Below are 22,903 nucleotides of genomic sequence, written 5' to 3'. Positions count from 1 at the left end.
ACACGCCATTGACCTATGGAATCTTCTAGACACCATCTCTCCAGACGTCGCCTTCCTAACAGAAACATGGATGAACGCTTCCTCCGCCCCAGACATCACCATTGCCATCCCTGAAGACTATAAGATCACACGCAAGGACCGTATCGGCCACACAGGAGGAGGAATCGCTATCGTACATAAGAAATCTATCCGCATCTCAACCAGCTCTGACGCCAACCTCGCCAACTCCGAACACCTTCACTTCCAAATACACATCGACCCCAAGACCACTCTCAGAGGCACCCTCCTCTACAGACCACCAGGACCCCGCGCAAAATTCAGTGAAGACATCACGGACTTCGTCACTCCACACGCGCTCCCCTCCAAAGATTACATCCTTCTGGGAGACCTCAACTTTCACCTTGAAAAGATCAACGACCGCAACACCTCCACCCTCTTGGACAACCTCGCCAACCTCGGACTTAAACAACTAGTCACTTCCCCCACCCACATCGCAGGTCACACACTTGACCCCATCTTCACCTCCAGCAATCATGTCTCCTTCAGCCACACTACGAACCTCCTCTGGACTGACCACAGCTGCGTTCACTTCACCTACAACAAGCCGAAACCCATCAACCACCCCCAACCAACTCTGCAAAGAAACTGGAACAAAATCACCACCGACCAGATCTCCGCATCGCTCCTTCTAAACACCCCAGCCCACTCTTCTAACCCAAACCAAGCCGCCGCTAACCTCACCCTATGGTTATCCAACACCGCCGACACCTTAGCACCACTGAAAAAACGTCAAAGCAAACCTGGCAACAAGAAGGCCTCATGGTTCAACGATGACCTTAAGAAGTCCAAGAAACTCTGCCGCTCCCTTGAAAAGGCCTGGAAAAAAGACCCAACCTCTAGCACCAAGGACGCCTTTAAAAACGCCACCCGCACTCACCACCAACTAATCCGAAAGGCCAAGAAAACAGCATTCAAGGATCGACTTGACAACAACGCCCACAACAGCAAGGAACTTTTCAACATCGTCAAGGAATTTTCCAACCCCTCGGCCAACTCCAACGACATCACCCCCTCCCAAGCCCTCTGCGACTCCCTAGCCTCATTTTTCCACAACAAGATTGCAGACATCCACAACAGCTTCGACAACCAACCCGGAGACGAACCCACCCAACCATCTGCTGAACACTCTCCCCCCGTGAACACCCTTAACAACTGGAACCCAATCTCCACTGAGGACACCATCCGCCTGATGAACTCCATCCACTCAGGATCCCCCACAGATCCATGTCCTCACCACATCTTCAACAAAGCAGACTCCGTTATAGCACCGCACCTCCGAGACGTCATCAACTGCTCCTTCAACTCCGCCACCTTCCCGGAAGACTGGAAACACGCTGAACTCACCGCCCTTCTGAAAAAACCCACAGCGGACCCCACCGAACTCAAAAATTACCGCCCCATTTCGCTCCTTCCATTCCCGGCCAAAGTCATCGAGAAAGCCGTCAACAACCAGCTCGCCGCTTTCCTCGAAGCCAACAAATCCCTCGACTCTTCACAATCTGGCTTCCGAGCAAAACACAGCACTGAGACCGCCCTCATCGCAGCAACAGACGACATTCGAACTCTACTGGACAATGGAGATACAGTCGCCCTCATCCTCCTCGACCTCTCTGCAGCATTCGACACAGTCTGCCACAGCACCCTGTTACAACGCCTCAATAACATCGGAATACAAGGAAAAGCACTTGAATGGATCACCTCGTTCCTCACCGGAAGAACCCAGAGAGTCCGCCTCCCACCATTCAAGTCCGAGGCCACTGAAGTCATCTGTGGCGTACCACAAGGATCCTCACTCAGCCCCACCCTCTTCTACGTATACATGAGCCCCCTCGCGACCATCGCCCGCCAACACAACCTCAACATCATCTCTTACGCGGATGACACTCAACTAATCCTTTCTCTCACCAATGACCCCAGCACCGCCAAAACTAACCTACACGAAGGAATGAAAGAAGTTGCCGAATGGATGAAACAAAGCCGTCTGAAACTGAACTCAGACAAAACAGAAGTCCTCATATTAGGTACATCCCCCTCTGCATGGGACGACTCTTGGTGGCCGGAAGCCCTTGGAAAAGCACCCATCCCGACAGACCATGCACGGAACCTAGGCGTGATCCTGGATTCTTCACTTTCAATGAACAGACAAGTCAGCACCGTATCCTCATCCTGCTTCAACATTCTTCGCATGCTCAGGAAAACATTTCGCTGGATCCCCACCGAAACAAGGAAAACAGTCACCCATGCTCTAGTCACGAGCCGACTGGACTACGGAAACACCCTCTACGCAGGTACTACCGCTAAACTCCAGAAGAAACTCCAACGAATCCAAAACGCCTCAGCCAGGATCATATTAGACATCCCGCGCAACGAACACATCTCTGGTCACCTGAAAGACCTCCACTGGCTACCCGTCAATAAGAGAATCACTTTCCGACTGCTAACCCACGCACACAAATCACTCTACGACATCGGACCAGAATGCCTCAACTCACGACTGTCCTTCTACACCCCCTCCCGCCAACTACGTTCTTCCAGCCAAGCCCTCGCCACTGTACCTCGCATCAACAAGTCCACCATGGGTGGCAGATCCTTCTCTTACCTGGCTGCTAAAACATGGAACTCACTCCCCGCGTACCTTCGCCTCACCCAGAACCACCTAGCATTCAGAAAGCAACTTAAAACATGGATATTTGACAAGTAATCCTCCTCCCCTTTCTAAGCGCCTTGAGACCCTCTGGGTAGGTAGTGCGCTATATAAATTCTCTGACTTGACTTGACTTGACTTCTGTGTGACGGACTCCCATTTGTACATTTAGTTAGTATAAAAATCCCTAAATTGGGCCTGTGGGACCCAGACTTTTGGTTATGCTAAGCATCTGCCTTATTATGAAAATTGCCTATGGTTTGTACTAAAAAGGTCCTACTCTTGAATATCCTACACTACAAGCACCATACATTCTGCTAATTCATCCATTAACAGACTACTGTGACCACTTCCTTCGTTCATACTCATTTGAGCCGCATACTGGTGTGCTAAATATTCGCATGAGGACATTGATTGCTCAGATAAAGAGTAGTAGTCCCCGGAGTCTGCATCATATAATTGAGACCCAGTCCCATTTACTACCATACCTCCTACCGCCTCCATATTAAGCGAAGAAGGCACCATATTATCTTCTTTGCCAGTCTCTTGCCCTACAGATGCACTAGCTAATATCTCCTCCAAAGGAGTATCTAACTCGTTTATCAATTAGTTTGAATTTTGAGCCGCTGCCTGCGCATTTATAGTTGCAATTGTAGTTATTATTGCCGGAAGCGTAGTTCCCTGTGTTTGTGTATCAATGCCTTCATCTAGGGGTAGCGGAGGTAAGGACTGGGGGAGTTGCTGCTGTTGCTGTTTGCCCTGTCGTATCTCTTTGCTAATAGAAAAGATAGCCGGACTAGCTGGAATTTTCTTTACTTCTTGCACAATTTTTCTTCTTCAATACTTCCAGCAGCTTTCCCCTGCTCAACATTTACAGAAGGTTTTTTCAAAAAGTTCGCCTTGCTCACCTCTAAACTGCCAGCCCCCCTGCCTGCTCCAGCTCCCCTGTACTCCTCAACGGCTGTTGCACCCCCTGCAGGTCCCGAGTCCTGAGGAGGAGCCGAATTCTCCGGGGCGCGGGATCTCCCTCGTCCGCCCTTAGGTGGCATATTGCTCGCTACTCACAATCCGCCAGTCAATGCTCCGCTCTGCAGTTAGGACCACGCTCACTTCCAAACCTAATCGTTCTTGTAACCGCGTCCACCTGTGGCCCGTATCAGCCGCCTCTAGTAATGAACTTTCTCCCAGCGTCTCTCCACCACGGCTACCAGGTCCCAGCAAGCCGTCTCGGAACAGAGATTTTTACCAAGGTTCGGCGACTGCGAAGAAGGAAAAAAGGGAAAGGAGCACACCGCCGGGAGCCAGACGCCTCTCCGCCTCAGGTCTTGAGCAACAACTGCAAGCTTCAGGTTGTGGTAAGCTTGATTGGCAACTGTTCAGGGACTGTATCACTGTAAAGTGCCACAGTGGAGCTGCAACATTGTATCCACACAGAATCGCTAGTGGGAGCAGCAAGGAACGCTGTCTTACACGTCCACGGGCGACATCTTGCCACCTACTAGCCTCAACCTTACACCGTCTGTAGGAAGTTGGATTTGACGTTGATGGAGGGCGGATTAAATGTAGAAGGTGCGGGTCAGACAGTAATATCTACAGTCCCTGAAGAAGATATTTCTCTCTCCCTAATTTATCAGTCAATTCTATCCTTTAGCACAGAAATAAGGGAGGAGAATCTAAAAACACAGAATATATGTAGGAAACTTCAGAACACTGTACGTAGAATGTCAAAATCTCAAGCGGATTTCGTAGCCCGGGTCAATGAGGTGGAGACGAGGATTTCTACATTTCTACATTTCTACTGCCTTCAACAAAAAGCAGTGACTGCTTCGCTTCAGGCAGTAAGGGATGATTCAGTTTGGAAGTTAGCTGATATAGAAAATCGGGCAAGACAGAATAATTTGCGTATCCTGCAGATTCTGGAAGGAAAAGAGGGTCAAGATCCCGCCGCTTCGTTGTGGAACTATTTAAAAAGGCTTTCCCGGAACTTTCAAAATGGGATTGGGAACGTGAAGTCGAAAGGGCACATCGGTTTCCATTCTTTAGACGTACCCTTCCTAATACAGATTCTTCGAAGGAAAAACCCAGGGCTTTCCTAATTTCACTCAATAGCTTTTTGGCAAGGGAAGAGGTTTTTCAGTTGGCCCGACCCTATAAGAAAAAGGTCCGGGGGGATTTTGAATTTTTTGTTCAACCTGATTTTTGTAGATATACCGTAGAATTGAGATGGCACCTACGTGAACTAATCCCTTAATTCCAAAGCAAAGGTGCACAGTCCTTTTTGCTGAACCCGGCAAAACTGAAAATAGTTTATAAAGAACGTACACATTTTTTTTCTACTGAGGGCTCAGCTAAAAATGTTCTACAATCCCTTTAATAAGGGATAATTGGTGTATTGTGTAGCTATAACAGAGTATCGTTTATGATTACATAGATACAGGAGTGCACTGGTATATTGTTCTTTTTTTCTGTTATACTTTATATTACTGTCTCGGATTATTATGCCATTGCACTCCGGTTTATAGTTAGAGCTGTGGGAGTTAGCAAGGGGGTATACGCTAGTCTCCATCTACAGGACTATCAGTCCTAAAGCCTTGTTTGAGGGGGAGGGGAGGGTTTGGTCAGGTGTGGGGGTTGGGGCATGGGTCACTAGGGTGGGGAAAAAAGGGGGAAAAATACACAGCTATTCAAAAAATGTGAAAAGTGAATAAAATGGAAAATTGGCAAATGCAAATGTATTATTTAGGTTTTAGGTGAAATCATTATTATGAGATGGCTGTTATATTCAGATTGTCCATCACTTAATATGGCAGTAACTGGGGTTAAAATTTGTACTTGGAATGTTTCTTGTCTAAATAGCTGGAGTAAAAGGAATCGTGTGACAGCTGAGCTTTGTAACATCCAGCCCGATGTGGTTTGTCTCCAGGAGACACATGTACCCTGGACACAAAGGGCGTTATTAGAAAATCTTGGTTATTCATTAATAGTTGCTTCTCACCAATCATCTATGATTAGAGGAGTAGCAATTTTAGTTAAAGAGAATAGGGTCACAACGACTCAACGCCTAGCCGACAAATGTGGAAGGTGGGCTATTGCGCAATGTCTATTTGGGCATGTTAGATTCACAATTTGTGTAGTATATGGGTCCAACCTGGATGAATCTTCGGTTTTGGAGGAGTTAAATCTGTAATTAGCGTCATGGGATGTACCACTTATACTCTGTGGTGATATGAATATTAACTTAACGAATTCAGAATTGCAAGAAGGCCCACGAAGGTATAAAGGACGGAAACCTCGTGTCTTTAAAGCTCTGTATAATTTTATTAACAATCATGCATTAATTGATCTGTGGAGTCATTTGAATCCAGCAACTCCTGGGTTCACCTATTATTCATATCCCCACAAGAAATTTGCACGTTTAGATTATTTTTTTCTGTCTTCTTCTTTGAAAGACGAGGCTTATATTCAAGTTTTACCGAGGATCACGTCCGACCATTCACCGATTTTAATGACATTCAAAGTCAAAAGTCAAAGCCCACCTATAAGGACGTTCTCATTCGACCGTAAACTCTGTGCGAATGAGAGATTTAAAGAACATTTGGCCCAATGGATTCGTGAATTTTTTATTAATAATAGGAATTCAACCCACTGCTCTATCGTTTGGGATTCATTCAAGGCAAGCTTTAGGGGGGAAGTCTTAACTTTTGTCTATGGACAAAATCGAATGAAAAAGTTGGAGTTGCATGCGTTATATGAACAGCTAAAGGAGGCTGAGGAAAAATTAGTGGAAGGTGTTAGATTAGGGGCAAATAATATTGAAGAGTGTGAAGAAGCTACTGAACAAGCTAGGGCGAGAATTCAAGGGATCTGGAACACAGAAAACAAATGCATAAGTACGGAGAATCAGTAGGCTGATGTTTGGCATGGAAGCTATGTAGGAAAGAAGCTATGGGCAGGATTGAAGCCTTGAAAGACAGAGATGGGGTGAAATGTTTAGAACCTGAAGGGATCTTATCAATTTTTTATAGATTCTACTCTGACCTATATATTGCACAATCGCAAGACCATAGAGATTTTTTTACGTTAACCGAAGGGACTCTGAAATATCTAGACCCTATTGATATATTAGCACTCGAAGAACCAATTTCCATGGAAGAGTTGGAGAAAGCAGTTAAGGGCTTAGCCTTAGGAAAAGCTGCTGGGCCAGATGGATTACCAGGGGAGATCTATAAGCTTTTTTTCGGTTCAATTAAATTTGATATGCTTGATACTTTTAGGGCTGCATAAGCAGGATGGGCACCGAAGTCATGGGCAGAAGCTACTATAGTAGTATTCAATAAAAAAGGCAAAGATCCAGAGTTAGTAGGCTCATATAGGCCAATATCATTATTGAATTGTGATAGCAAGATCTATTCAAAAATATTGGCCACTCGTCTCTCCAGAGTTATTGCTTCACTGGTATCACAAATGCAACATGGTTTTATATCAGGCCGTAGTACTACTTCATATATTAACAAGGTAGTGACATTATTTGATATCGCACAAGTGGAGAAACGTGATTTGGGTTTGATTTTATTAGACGCGGAGAAAGCGTTTGACCGTGTGGAATGGATATACTTATGGGAATTAATGCGACTTTCAGGTTTCGGTCAACGCTTTCTTACGGCCATTCAGGTGTTATATACTTTACTAATAGCTAACATTTCTATGATGGGTCTAATGTCTAAAACAGTTAACATCACTAGGGGCACCAGACAAGGGTGCCCCAGTTCACCAATATTATTTGCACTTCATATTAATCCGTTTATTGAGTTATTGGCCAACAATGTACGGATCACACCATTTGTAGTGCAGAATATTCCATACACCGTATTCGCTTATGCGGATGATGTTGCAATAGCTTCTTCAGATCCCGCTCTAGCATTACAAGAGATAGAATGACTAGCGATAATTTTTGGCCAAGCTTCTGGGTACAAATTGAACGCAACACAAATATTAACTTCGGATTTCATTACAATGAATGATCCACGAGTGGAAAAGGAAGTGATATATTTGGGTATAAAAGTCCGATCATCTATGCAGGAAATATTGGATGTTAATTGGGGGGCACTGGTGGGCAATATTAGGAATTCATTAGACAAACGGTCACGACTACACCTTACACTTATTGGCAGGGTGAATGTTGTTAAGATGAATGTGCTAACAATGGTGTTGTATTTATTCAGAGCAGTTCCTTTAGAATATAATGTACTCCAACTCCAGCAATTACAAGCTATTTGTTCAAAATTCATTTGGGCCCCGGGGAAGCCAAGAAAGGCCATGCGATTCCTTACTTTACCGGTTGAGCGGGGGGGCTAGCTATGCCTGATTTTGTGTTATATTTTTATACATGCTTTCTGTTGACCGGAGAAGTTATAATTAATGAGGCAGAAGCTCCCTCAATTTATCAAATGCTGCTAGGATCAGAAGTCAGACAATCTTTATTTAAAGAAGTAAATGGGAGCTACTTCAAATGCACCAGGTTTAAGGTTCTATCATCAGCTTTTAATGTGTGGAAAAAGGTTGGAAAATTATCCCAAGTGGGGAAAGTGTCTTGGTATACCCCAACCAATGCTACTAAATTACTACCTTCCATCTTTTGGGATGCTTTGGCGACAAGATGGCGGGCACAAGGGATTGTTCAATTGGGGGATTTTATAGGAGCAGATGAGGTAGTAATGTCTTATGCTGAGTTATCCCGTTTGTTTAATTTACCGAAACAACAATTCTTTAAATATTTGAAAATGCACGACTTTATGATGCGGCAAAGGATTGTATGTATTCCCAATTTAGTTATAAACTCCATACAACGCCAGGTGAAAATTGGGGAGGTATACCAGTTACTATTGGCATATAGGAAAGACAAGCATTTACAATGCAATGGTTTTGCCTTTGTTAAAGTTAGAGCTATTGGCATTGCTCTTGACACTCTGAAGCTCCACTCTGCACTCTGAAGCTCCACTCTGAAGCTCCACTCTGAAGCTCCACTCTGAAGCTCCACTCTGAAGCTCCACTCTGCACTCTGAAGCTCCACTCTGAAGCTCCACTCTGCACTCTGAAGCTCCACTCTGAAGCTCCACTCTGCACTCTGAAGCTCCACTCTGCACTCTGAAGCTCCACTCTGAATCTGCACTCTGAAGCTCCACTCTGAAGCTCCACTCTGAAGCTCCACTCTGAAGCTCCACTCTGAAGCTCCACTCTGAATCTGCAGCCAGAGTGGAGCTTCAGAGTGGAGCTTCAGAGTGGAGCTTCAGAGTGGAGCTTCAGAGTGGAGCTTCAGAGTGCAGATTCAGAGTGGAGCTTCAGAGTGCAGAGTGGAGCTTCAGAGTGGAGCTTCAGAGTGCAGAGTGGAGCTTCAGAGTGGAGCTTCAGAGTGCAGAGTGGAGCTTCAGAGTGGAGCTTCAGAGTGCAGAGTGGAGCTTCAGAGTGGAGCTTCAGAGTGGAGCTTCAGAGTGGAGCTTCAGAGTGCAGAGTGGAGCTTCAGAGTGTCAAGAGCAATGCCAATAGCTCTAACTTTAACAAAGGCAAAACCATTGCATTGTAAATGCTTGTCTTTCCTATATGCCAATAGTAACTGGTATACCTCCCCAATTTTCACCTGGCGTTGTATGGAGTTTATAACTAAATTGGGAATACATACAATCCTTTGCCGCATATTATTTGCACTTCATATTAATCCGTTTATTGAGTTATTGGCCAACAATGTACGGATCACACCATTTGTAGTGCAGAATATTCCATACACCGTATTCGCTTATGCGGATGATGTTGCAATAGCTTCTTCAGATCCCGCTCTAGCATTACAAGAGATAGAATGACTAGCGATAATTTTTGGCCAAGCTTCTGGGTACAAATTGAACGCAACACAAATATTAACTTCGGATTTCATTACAATGAATGATCCACGAGTGGAAAAGGAAGTGATATATTTGGGTATAAAAGTCCGATCATCTATGCAGGAAATATTGGATGTTAATTGGGGGGCACTGGTGGGCAATATTAGGAATTCATTAGACAAACGGTCACGACTACACCTTACACTTATTGGCAGGGTGAATGTTGTTAAGATGAATGTGCTAACAATGGTGTTGTATTTATTCAGAGCAGTTCCTTTAGAATATAATGTACTCCAACTCCAGCAATTACAAGCTATTTGTTCAAAATTCATTTGGGCCCCGGGGAAGCCAAGAAAGGCCATGCGATTCCTTACTTTACCGGTTGAGCGGGGGGGCTAGCTATGCCTGATTTTGTGTTATATTTTTATACATGCTTTCTGTTGACCGGAGAAGTTATAATTAATGAGGCAGAAGCTCCCTCAATTTATCAAATGCTGCTAGGATCAGAAGTCAGACAATCTTTATTTAAAGAAGTAAATGGGAGCTACTTCAAATGCACCAGGTTTAAGGTTCTATCATCAGCTTTTAATGTGTGGAAAAAGGTTGGAAAATTATCCCAAGTGGGGAAAGTGTCTTGGTATACCCCAACCAATGCTACTAAATTACTACCTTCCATCTTTTGGGATGCTTTGGCGACAAGATGGCGGGCACAAGGGATTGTTCAATTGGGGGATTTTATAGGAGCAGATGAGGTAGTATCTGCAGCCAGAGTGGAGCTTCAGAGTGGAGCTTCAGAGTGGAGCTTCAGAGTGGAGCTTCAGACCTACGTCGTTTAATTAGTAAAACTGTATGCATGAGCAAATTCAGTTGCCATTTCAATATAAACGTATTTACTGTAAATGACAATGTATCACCACACCACTGTTTCATAATATTTTTCTGACTATGAGCTCCCAAATGGACCACCAGCTACTACTTACACCCTTACCTCTATCCTGTTGAATACATTTGCTATACTTTTCCTTCAAATGAAGCTTGTATTTTTGAGTCTCTATGATTTCTGCCGTGTAATGTTAATTGCTCTCAATCACTCTGAAATTGTTCCAGTATGACTCCACCAGGGATGCAGGTGGATACCTGGGGAGCGTGAGCATATTGTTTGACTAAGAAACAATAGTTTGGCATAAGTACGTCAATCCCTTCACCAGAACACGTTAAACATGCATGCCCCACTGCCCTAGACAGGAAGCTGAATTAGCAACAGCCAGTGCAACTAGGAAGGAGGCCAAACCCTTCTGCTAAAGCTGGCAGGGAAGACATGCACAGTTCTTTTGGTTATCTTCATGCCGTGTTTCCTGGCGTAGCCTACAGAGAAGAGTTCAGGTCACAGCCAGGCTAGAGTATAGACCATTTGGGCCTCCATCTGAACCAACTTGTACCCTACCCCAGCCAGCCGCAAACCCTGCCCATCCAGAGAAGAAGTCTCTCAGGAGAGGACTGCGCTTACATGTGATCAAAGCTGCCCGACATCCACTGGTACCGCACCCCAAAGAGCGGGCGATGGCATTAGAAATCCACAATTTAAGCGTGTGATACTCCTTCACCCACGATGCATTTGTTACAAAGTTTTTGGGGGAGTGGGGGGGCTGGGGGGGGAGATCTATGGTTGTGATTTATGCATATAACTTATAGTCGTGATTTATGCATATACCTTACCATTTGGCATAGAATTTGCTGAAAGAAGCCAAGTTATTAATTTAACCCAGTGGTGAAAAGTTATCATGGAGACGAAAGTTTGAACATGGGGTTTACGACTAATACGTTTTGCAGGTTAAGTGTTATGTTTTATGCGGGGTGTGGTCGCGCGCCGCTTGTAGATGGAAGCTCCTCCATGAGCTCCTTGCGTTTGTGGAGCTCCGACTCTGATTACAGCCCGGTATTGTTCCTCGGCAGCAGTTGCGGAGATGGTTTTGTGTGGAAGAAGGGTCGGAGCAGTGATTGCAGGTGCTCTGACATCTCTAGTGCCACCAGCGTGTTTGTAGCAGCGACAGCAAATTTCCTTTCAGCGAGGCGAGCGGCGGCCGCCATTTTGTGTGCTCTGCCCGATTCACACAGCATCAGGTAAACCGGCGTTTCACCACATCAACGTTCGGCAACGTTTTTTCTGTATGTTTTTTTTTTCCTTTTTAAAGAAACAATGGAACCGAAAGCGCTGTAGCGCTGCGAGGAGCGGTAGGTGGACGAGGAGCTGCGGGAGGACATGACGAGCGACGAGTGAAGGTAGGAGACAGGGGGAGAGAGGTTGGGGCAGGAAGGCAGGGGAAGAGAGGAGGGGAAAAAAAAAAAAAAAATCGACTCACCTGCACCTTGCGACGGCGGCACTTCTCCGGTCTCCCTCTTCGGCATGGGAGACCGGCAACGTCGACGGCGGCAATCTCTCTGGCACTTCTCCGGTCTCCCTCTTCGGCATGGGAGACCGGCAACGTCCTCCGCATCTCCCGGGGTTCCCTCCAGGCCACGGGAGCCCCGCGGGCGCCGCCATACTTCTTGCCGTCTTCCTTCTTCCCCCGGGCTGCGGGGGGCGGGCACTTCCGGCCGGCCGCGCTAGGATTGGCCGGCCGGCCAGTCACGGGGCGGGAAACGGGGGAGGAGAGACGCAGAAGTGCCGGCAATGCCGGAACAGATTCGGGGGCGTTCCCGGCTTTCGCCTGACGTCGCGTGACGTCGGCAAAAGCCAAAGAATGTCGGGAACGCCCCCGTGTCTGGTCCGGCATTGACGGACAGGCCCCTCGTCCAATGGCTAGGCTCCATTTATGGAGCCAGCCAATGAATGACGAGGGCCGACCCAAAGCCACACTACAGTTCTCATCAGGTTTTCGCCTGCGCGAAAAAGATGCGCAGAGCGCATCTTTTTGGCGAGGCAAAACCTAATGATCTACAGAAAAAGCTAATAAATGATCTGAAACTTTAGGGATTGTGGCCCCATCGTTAGATTATGTTATTACATTATCAAAAGAATCTTTAATTTCTGCCAATTTGCGTGTGCAATGTTACAATACTCTTTATAAGTTATATTACACTCCGGCATATATGGCTAAGTGGAAAACTGGACATGATGGGAAATGCTTCCGATGTAGTGTTGACAATGCGGATATATTACATATTTTTTTTAGCTGTGGGAAGTTGACAATCTTCATTGTTAATCTTGAAAAAATGTTAAGTGATTTGATTGGCAAACCTATTGTTATAATTTCTGCAACTATGCTGTTGGGGTCAGATGTCCAATTTAGTAGGGGTGGGGATTGCTTTAAACATCGTCATCTAATATTTATTGAAATGACAGTAGCAAGATTGTGTATTGCCGCTGCTTGGCTTCAAGTGGATCCTCCATCTTTTTTTCAATGGAGGACTAGAATGTTTAGTTTATTTAATCTTGAATTCAGCCTATATGCTGTTAAAGGGGCGAATAAATGCAAAATTGGTAGGGATATATGGGGGCCTTTTGCGAATTATATGAATGTACCTGCATGAAGTAAGAACTTAATTGATCCTTGTATTGTATTCTTTGATTGTGCCGTGGAATAAAAATAATTTAAAAAAATTTAAAAACAAGCACCTTACATTCTGACAGTTGCTCAAACACTACCTCTGGGCGGGGCCCATCATGAGATATTTTTGGTCACATTAGATTCACTGTAGCCACTATAGGTGTGTTTTCAATAAAGTATGCAATTTAGTTGCAACATCCTCCCATGTTTCCATTCTGTTTGCTAGGATGCTCTTCTCCTATTAAGCCTCTTCAATGTTTTCAGTAGAATCATGGAAATGTCTTCAGTAAATAGCAGTGTCTCTGCCTTGAGTAGAGCAAGGCAAAACTTCTTGTGAAGACTACTACTATCCTAGCAGTTCAGGAAGGACTTTCATTTCAGAGACCTGAGAACAGGATGAAAATTTACTAATTTTAGGAAAATTCAAAAATTAAAGTGAACTACCTTGATCCCGGTCAAGGGTTTCCATCTCAGGAAGTCACCTAGTGCACCCAATTTGCTATAACTGGGGTTCATTTCTAGCTTAGGGGGTGGTGTCTCAGGCAAGAAAACAGGACATTTGGGCTTCTTGACTATTATTGGGTATATTTGTTTGATAGTAGCTGGGTGATAAATGTTCTACAACGTGCTTCCTCTGGAGTTGTAGCTGAGATGGAGCTAGGACAGGGAATAAAAGTTCTTAAAGTTGCTCTCCTTGATATTGTAAAGAGGTTTAGAGGGAGCACTAGGGGCTTTTCTTAAAGGTTTGGGTGTGGGAGGACAGTACCCCAGGAAGCTTGGGACCATGGAAACCTAAAAATAGTGGTTTCCCCTTGCTTAGAGAACCTTAGCTCAGATGATGCAGAAAGGCTGTTCTTTACCAGGAATGAAAGATTGTTGTTCAAATGGCTCAGATGGACATGTTCATCTTAAGGAGAGTTTCTATTTGTGGTTAAGTGGAATTGCCCCGGTTATTTACTGGTAATCTTCATTACCTCAAGTCCTAGTCTTCCTCCCACAGTAATTAACACCTATGAGCTTGAGCTTTAGGCTCCTACAGAAACTTCAAGCAAAACAAAGTCAGCCTACGAGTCGCCCATCCCTCCAACATGGCCCCCACCTCCATCCACCAATGGGATAAAAGGAGGCACCATACACTCCGAAGTTCTGCAATCAAAGTCACAGAAACTTGAAACCCCCTGTGAGAAGTTGGCCTGGTATATGCTGTCCACTATTCTAGTGGGCACCTTGCACCAGTCCAATCGACCCTTATTGATGGGAGGTTATAAAGTCAACCTTATAGAAAGCTATTCTAGGGGTATCTGTGGAGAGCAGCCTTCAGGCTAAGACTTGGAGATGAGTTAAGCAAGTTCTTTTACCATTTAAAATCTCTTGAGTATCAAATGAAAGCACACCACACAAGGTATATATCAAATATATATGTATTTATTCTAAACACAACCCCTCTGCACTCTTTATGAGGTCAGAGGTAAAAGTACAATACAAGGAACTTAGGGGCATATTACCAACAACTAGCGATAATTATCGCTATGTTGGCTTAGCGGCAATATTTTTATCGCCGAGCTGCGGCGATTTTTATCTCTTAGGAGCCTTGCTATTATCAAGGTTTATCTCCTAAGCGATAAAAATCGGCCGAAATGCATGAATATCGCTGAAAAGTCAGCGATATTCATACATTACCGAGCTAATGCTCTTAGCCATGTTATCCACCTACCATTGGATAACATGGCTAAGAACTGCTCAGGGGCAGGTGTTAGATATTCGCGCTTAGCGCGAATATCTCCAAAAGTTGGCAATAGGAGATAGCGATGTTAGCGATGTTAGCGACTGTTTCCAGTCGCTAACATCTTGGCACGCCCACTTTGCATGTCATTAGTGATAACTTTTACTGACATGCAAAGCGGGGCCCAAGATGGTCGCTATCTCCTACTAGCTGTCGCTAACTGTTGTTAGCGACAGCTAGGTAATAGGGAGATAATTTTATCTCCGCTTTCTTGGCCTTTAAAGCCAAAAAAGCAGAGATAAACCCCCTTGATAATATGCCCCTCAATTAGCATACGATAAGTTGCACAGTATACGTTTTGCCCTAGGGGCCTCACAAACCATATACTAAAATAGTGGTATAAGAACCACGTGAGGAGGGGGGCAGAGCTTGCCGGCAAACGTGATGGCCGCCTAAGCCTTCAGCTCCGCCGCGCTATCACGAATATCCTTCATTATCCTGCATTTGAATGAGCCAAAATTGTGTCCCATGCTTCCTCGGCGCCTCCGAGACTGCTTGGAGGACTGCGGTGCCCTTTACCCCGAGGCGTGTGGTCGCCCAGACTGGGTCGCAAGCTGCGACGGAACGAGGGCAGGTGGGCCCTGAAGACGTGGCCTGTAGTGGAGCGAGAGGCCCGCCGACATAACATGACGTGCGGACGGCGAGTGCAACTACTCCCCGGGAGGCCTGGTCAGGCGAGCGGAGGCCTTGGAGTGACTCGCGCACGAAGACTCAGGAGTGCGGCGGTGGGCTTCTGCATGGGGGGTCGGCATGCCCCCTCTGGCCCTCACTCCCCACCCCCTCATATACTGGTGGGGGACATTGTGGACGCCGGCATTGCGGCGGTGCAGCGGGAGCTCAGCAGAGGCTCACCCGGGTAGAGCTGGTGGTCGCACACTCTAGACCGGAGTGTGTCGCGATCTGGAAGCGGTTTGAGCCCAGTACACCATGGTGCTGTGGAGCCTTTGCTGTGCTGACGGAGGGGCTGGGCGCGGAGCTTACCGCTGCGCCCTCGAGACACGTGGACTGCACAGAGACACTCATAGTGGGCCTCTGTGTCCTGGGAGGTTGAGGTGGCATGCTGGCCGACCAGGGTCTGCTAGAGAGGCTCCGGTGCCCACCGCGATTGCACCGAAAAGCGAGGAGAGGTCTCCTGCTGCGGCGAGTGCCCCTTAGCGGGGCTACAAGGCTCCCACGAGGTGAGGTGCGTGAAGGTGAATCTGGCTGCGGCCGACGCGACGTGGCCCAGAGGTGAGTGCTGAGAGAGACATTGTCGAAGACCTGGGCTCGGCAATTAAGTCAGTCGGGCCGGCCGAGGTTACTGAGAGCGGCTGAGGCACCGAAGGCCACATAACACGGCTAACGGCCGACTCTTCCACGTGGTCGAAAAGTGGGGCCTTCACTCATAGACGCTGGATCCGAGACGACAAGATGGTTAAAGGAGATAAAACACAGAGTAAACTGCCCTTCTCGCAGAGACGTTTGCAGCTACAAGGGGCGCTGGCAGACGGCGGCTCGCAGGTACAACCTATGGAGGAACAAGCAGATGGCAATGGCATAGATATCAAGACCATGCTCCTGTCGATGGAAAAGGGCATACAAACTAGCATCTCTTCTCTGGGCACAAAGCTTGATGCACTGACTTACAGAATGGACCACATGGCGGAGCGCCTTGATAAACATGCAGAGCGGCTAGACATGTCAGAGAGGAGACTAACTGAAGTCGAGGAGGCCCAGTCGGAGATAGATTCTGGGCATAAGAAACTGGAAAAAGTCATGCAAGTCCTCCAAGACAAGACAGAGGATTTAGAGGCTTGTTCACGACGCTGTAACCTCCGCATCACTGGCCTCCCAGAAACCACTCAGACGGGCACTATGGAAATGTTTATTGAGAAACTCCTGACGACACTCTTGGGTGAGGGAGTGTTCTCATCAATGTTCGTGGTGGAACATGCACACCGCTCGTTGGGTCCGCGTCCACGCCCCGGAGCGCCACCACGCCCTAATATAGCTAAGGTACTTAACTATTGCGACAGGGACGCGGCCCTCCGGCTGGCCAGGGCGAAAGGAACATTGGAATTCGAGGGCTCGGAGATCTCGCTTTATCCCGACTTCACCACCAGGGTCCAGGAGGCGCATAAGCATTTCATTCACTACAAGAAACAACTCAGAGAACTCGGCCTGGACTACGCAATGTTATACCCGGCTAAACTGCGGGTGAACCGTCAGGGACATTCACACATCTTCATGGAACCACGGGCCTTACAACAAGCGCTGAAAGGTTTGTCGAAAGAAAGAGCTGGTGGCGATCATAGAGCATCGAAGGGTGCAGAGAGCAGCAGCCAACTCGACGAACAGGAGTGACCCTGATTGAGGCACAGCATGGTAGGATTTGCCCGCAGCGAGGGGGAAGTCCTCTTGGTACACTAAAGCCCCCAAGTGGGGTGGGGGGTGCTGCTCTTCTGGCGAATTTGGGCTTGCGCCCTGGAACCTGCGCTGGTGCACAGTGACTGTTGCTACCTGGAGGGAGGGCTGGGGCCTGGTGATTGTATGTGACTCAACCGATGGCTAGATATTTATCTGCTTGACTATCTGATGAGGCGGAGATTTGGGCACCTGCTAGCTGAGGGAGGCAATTGGGACAGGACTGACCGAACGCAATTATTAGTGCTTTCTTGATATTTTTCTGATGCACTCTACAGGGCGCGGCGGCAGCGGGGGTGCGGTTGGACTAGTGATATGTGTGCCTTTGATGGAAACAGGCTGATTGGCGACCTTGGCCCCAGCGCACAATGCACCCTGGTTTTTCCTGAAATGTTGTGGGAGGGGATGAGAGGGGGGATGGGAGGGTTTGGGACCGGCACGGCCAGGTTGGGGAAGGTCTGCTGTGGGTTGGGGGAGGAACTGTTTTGTTGTTGCGTTTTTCACAAGGGGGAGGGGGGGATCTGTTGAACTACTGCCCGCACGCACTGCCCTCCCTTGGCCTTCAAGTCAGCTTGTCAATTAAGTGGAACGTAAGAGGTCTCAATGACCACCGCAAACTCTGGAAGGGGCTGAGCTACCTGCAGTGACAGAAGGTGGATTTAGCCCTCCTACAGGAGACCCACCTCCCACTCACGAGTAAGATGTTGCATAGCAGGGGACTGGAAGGCAATGTAGCTGCGGCAGGCTTTACCTCTCACGCTAGAGGCGTGATTACCTGGGTTAACCCTAAGTCGAAACTAGCTCAGACGCTATTGCTGACGGACCCTGGAGGCCGCTTTGTTGTAACAACCTGTAAAGGTATGGGGCTGGAACTGATAGTTATTCATGTTATGGTCCGAATTACGACTCCCCTCACTTCTATCGGAACCTGACTAATGTTGCCAGAACCTATCCCACTGCACAGTTGCTCTGGGGGGGAGATTTCAATCTGGTCTTGAACCCCGCACTGGATAGATCTGCAGGCCCACCTCTCAAACCCTCGGCGGCTGCACAAGCCCTGCCTATGGAACTCACTACTTTAGATCTGGAGGATGTGTGGAGATCTAGATACACTGGCTACACACACTATTCGGCATACCATGATATTCACACCAGAATTGATTATTGGTTGGCGTCCTCGTCCATGATGGGCCGTATTAAGGCCTGCACGGTTCTGGCTCGCACTTTGTTGGATCATTCCCCTCTCCTGTTGATACTAGAGGCCCCTGTAAAACTGATACCCCCATTTACTTGGCGCTTCCCACCATACTCACTGCTCGACCCGCTGTTTAAAGGGGAGCTGGCCGAAGAGATTGATGTCTTTTTTGAAGCCAACATAGGCTCGGTAGACAATTTCCGAACGGTGTGGGAGGCATTTAAAGTTTACATCCGGGGCATAGCTATGTCCAAACACTCGAGCGTCCTTAAAGCTATTAGGCAGAGAATGTCGTTATTGGAGAGACAGTTGGCAGCGCTTGAGAGGAGGCAGCAGAGCGCCCCAGATCCGGCGGTTAAGGATGAAATAAAGTCCCTGATTTCGGAATATAATGAGGAAGCGGACAGGGAAGTCAAGCATATGGGGAAATATGCGACCGCGAGAACCTACGGTGAGGGTGAGCGACCTAGCTCGCTTCTCGCTAGATTGCTGAATGGAGAACGAACAAGTTACAATTTTAAAGATTAAGGGTACAAGGAGGTGAACTGCGATGGAACCCTTTTAGACTAGGACACTTGGAGAGTCAAAACCCATGGGAGCACTGGAGTACTCGTGTTTCCTCACCTAGGGAAGCCGGGTGCATAGGTGTCTTTTCGTGTCAGGTTTCGTCATCGATTCCAATGGAGAGCTGCGAAGTAGTGCTGCAGGCGACCAGAGGAAAAGTGTCCAGGTGGATCCAAGGGTAGATCGGAGATGTGAAGAACCTGAAAGCAGAGGAGACAGAGTCTGGGCCACTAGTCAGTGACCAGGGCGGGGATAGGAAGATGCCATCAGATTTCTGGTGATTTCAGGTGAAAATGTGAAGTTTGTCTCTTTAGCCACGAGGACCAGGAGGCGTCGACGACAACCAGGATCTGGATTTGAGTTGTCCCACAAAGGATCTAGTTGACTGCAGTGTCGGTATCCGGATTGGACCCAACAAGCCTTGGCAAACGCAATCCATGCAAGATGTCAAGATTGGCTTCGGTGCAGACCAGCAAGGTCTGGGGCGCTTCTCCTTTGCAGGGAAGCTGGAGCAAGCCTGCAGCAACCAGAAAAGCAAAGTAGTTTTAAGATTAGTCTTCCTGGGTGCTCACTAGCCAATGGACTAGGAACCGCAAAGACGCATCAAGCTGATAGGCACAAAGTGGGCCCACGGGACACTCGTGGAGTGTGGGCCTCTGAGCTTCAGTGCAAAAAGTGCTCGGGCTGGGGCTTCAGGCACCTCAATGCACAACTTCGGGATACCTCGGGAAGTTGATGCAGGTAGCAAAATGCAGGGTGTCCAGGAGTTCTGGTCCCACGTCTCTCGTGTCCGCCACGGGTGTCAGCTTTGCTGGGAGCAAAGGTCGGAGTCAGAGATTTCTGGAAGTTTGTGTCCTGTGTCACAGAGTCTTCGGGATCCGGTGGGAGCCTCGACAATGCAGGCCAGCAAATTTGCTGTTGGTGCCTGTTTGAACAGGGTGGTCACTCCTTGACCACAAGGGAGATTTCCTCCGTCTTCTAGTCGAAATGGAATGTTGAAGGTCCAGAATATATGTTACAGAGTTTCGTCCAGGGTAATCTAAAGTCCTAGGAACTGGGGTTCTATACTTATAGTAAGTTTAGGGGTTGGATTAACTCTAAGGTCCCTCCTATGGGTGGGCCTGAGGAGGGGGTGGTTACGCCTCTTTCCCTTTGTCCATTTTCACGCCAGAACTGGGGCTGAGTGCCCCAGCAACTGGTTTGAACTCGGAAATACATGGAGCACCTTGTGTGCTCCAGGCAGTGTCTGAAAAGCATTCACTGAATGCAACCCATCCTGCCCCAATACACTAAGGCCTGTCTGGGGAGGTGCCAGCACCTCCCTGGACAGGAAACCTATTGTCCAATCCTCCCCTGCCGGAATTTCGTCCAGCAGCAGGAGGGAAGACTTGTGTCTGTGGCAGAAGCATCCATTTTGTGATGCTGAGGCTCTGTTTAACTTTAACCGGGTAAACCAGTAACTACATGTCTTCTCCCCTAGAAGGGTGGAATGCTACCTCTGCCGCCAGAACTGGCAGGGGGGTGGTATTCCAAAGTGCTTGACACCTTGCACGACATGTTTTGATAAAGCCAAACCAAAGTTAGCATTAACCGTGAGGATTATAATGCACTTAAGAGTATATGGTATGGCTATATCATAGAACAGCTATAAGGAGATGGTTCCGAAGGCTGCAGAGGGGCTCAGCTTATGCTAGGGCACCCTCTCACACAAAACCAAGCACTCTGCCTCCAGGATTGTCAAGGCCTGCCATAGGAGTGACTTATAGGTTACTATGTTTCTATATATATATAGATATAGGTATACTATATCTAAGTAAGGGGTGATTGCACCACCTTACCCAGGCTGTAAGGACAGACCTGTGGTGTTAGTTTGGAAGGCTAACCAGGGGTGGCACAATACATGCTGCAGCCCCTGGTAGGCCTAGGGTGCACCTATACCCTGGGTACTTATGGTACACTATAAAGGGGCTCACAAGGGTGACCCAGTAACCAATCTGGTATGTACCTAAAGTACATGGTATCAATTTAGAGAGAGAACAGCTAGGCTGTGGGCCTGATTAGCAGGGCCACAGCCATACTAAAGTCGAAAAACCAGAGAATCACAGCAAAAAGTGGGGGTAACCATAGGAAGCAGACCCTACTCTCCTACACCCCCAAAGAAGTGGCGGCAGGGATGGGAAACTAAACTGTGTCTAGGAAGACTAGGACTCAGAGTAATGAAGATTACCAGTAAGCAACTGGAGCATTACCTCCTGTTCATCTTCCTCGCCACAGTAATTAACACACCGCACCCTGCCACCAAAGCAAAATCGGCTTCATGGACAACAGAAGACAGCCAACACACAGAATTCAGCAACATCCGGTTTAATGACACATGCATGGGGCAGAAACAGAATCTCATGAATCAATAGAACCCAGAACAGAAGTGGCAAAAGCAATGTAAGCACCACCTCCGTCCTCAAGCCGGTAATGCACCATAAAAGTATGAGGAGAAGACCACGTGGCCTCCCTGCAAATATCCTCCATGGACACCCCTTTGAACGCGGCCCAAGAAACCGCCACAGAAGGAGTAGACCGCCCCTGAACAAGATGAGTGAGAACACTGTCTTGGACACCATAAGCCAACAGTATAGCTTCCTTAAGCCAATGACTGAGAGTAGAAAAGGAAGGCTTCAAGCCCTGTCTAGCCAAACCTAAAGTGACCAACAGACTGTCTACCTTACAGAAAGAAGCAGTGTGTGATAAGTAAATCAACAAAGCACACTTCACATCCAAAATATGCAACAGAGACTCCTCCTCAGATTGGGGATCGGGGAATAAAACAGGAAGGTCCACCTCTGCAGCCCTATGAAAGAAAGAAGCCATCTTAGGCACAAAACTAGGATGAGTGTGCAACACCACTCTATCCTCCAAAAACTGCAAAAATAGGGCAAACCTCAAGGAAGACCCCAATTCTCCAACACGTCTGACAGAAGCAATCGCCAACAAAAATACCACCCACATAGTCAAAAACTTTGAGTTTACAGACTCCAGGGGCTCAAAGGGAACCCCTTGCAAGGCTCTCAACACCAACAGAAGATCCCACAGAGGCGGAGACAACATTGGTTTAGGGTGCTGAAAAGCCAGAGACCTTAACAGGCGAGTCACCAGAGGCTCAACATCAACAAAAAGGGGACCTTGGAACATCCGAATAGCCGCCCATTGGGCCCAAAGAGTAGAAAGGGTCAACCCCTTATCAAAACTCTCCGTTAAAAAGTCCAGAACACGAGCCAGATTCACCACATCAACATACAACCACTGGCGCAGACACCAACCTGAAAAATTGTCCCAATGCTTAGCATTAGTCCTCAAAGTAGGACGACACCTGGACTGCTGAATGAGGCCAGCCACCAGCTGGGAACAACCTCTCTGGATCAGAGATTGATGTTTAAGTGCCAAGCCTGAAGACTCATTGATTGGAACATTGGAAAGGGAACCTAGGGACCCAACCAAGGATACAGATAAAACGGAAGCGCACAACCCGAACGCACCGCCGACTCCAACAACAGTGGAAACCACAGCACCACCGCCAATCCAGGAACACCAGAAGCACCAAAGCCCCATCCCTTCTGAATTTCTGGCGAACCGCCGAAATCAGGGGAACCTGGGAAAAAGCATACAACAGACCCTGAGGCCATGGAAAGGATATCACATCCACCTTCCACGCCCCAAGGCAAGGTATAATTGTGTAGGAACAATGGAGATTGGCATTGTCCAGAGAGGCAAACAAGTCCACCCTCTGAGACCAAACCTCTCCTGCAACATCAGGAACGCCTCCGGAGTCAGAGACAGAGA

This window comes from Lissotriton vulgaris, chromosome 6 (assembly GCF_964263255.1).
Source record: "Lissotriton vulgaris chromosome 6, aLisVul1.2, whole genome shotgun sequence".
Lineage (NCBI taxonomy): Eukaryota > Metazoa > Chordata > Amphibia > Caudata > Salamandridae > Lissotriton > Lissotriton vulgaris.
This window is presented reverse-complemented; position numbering follows the sequence as displayed.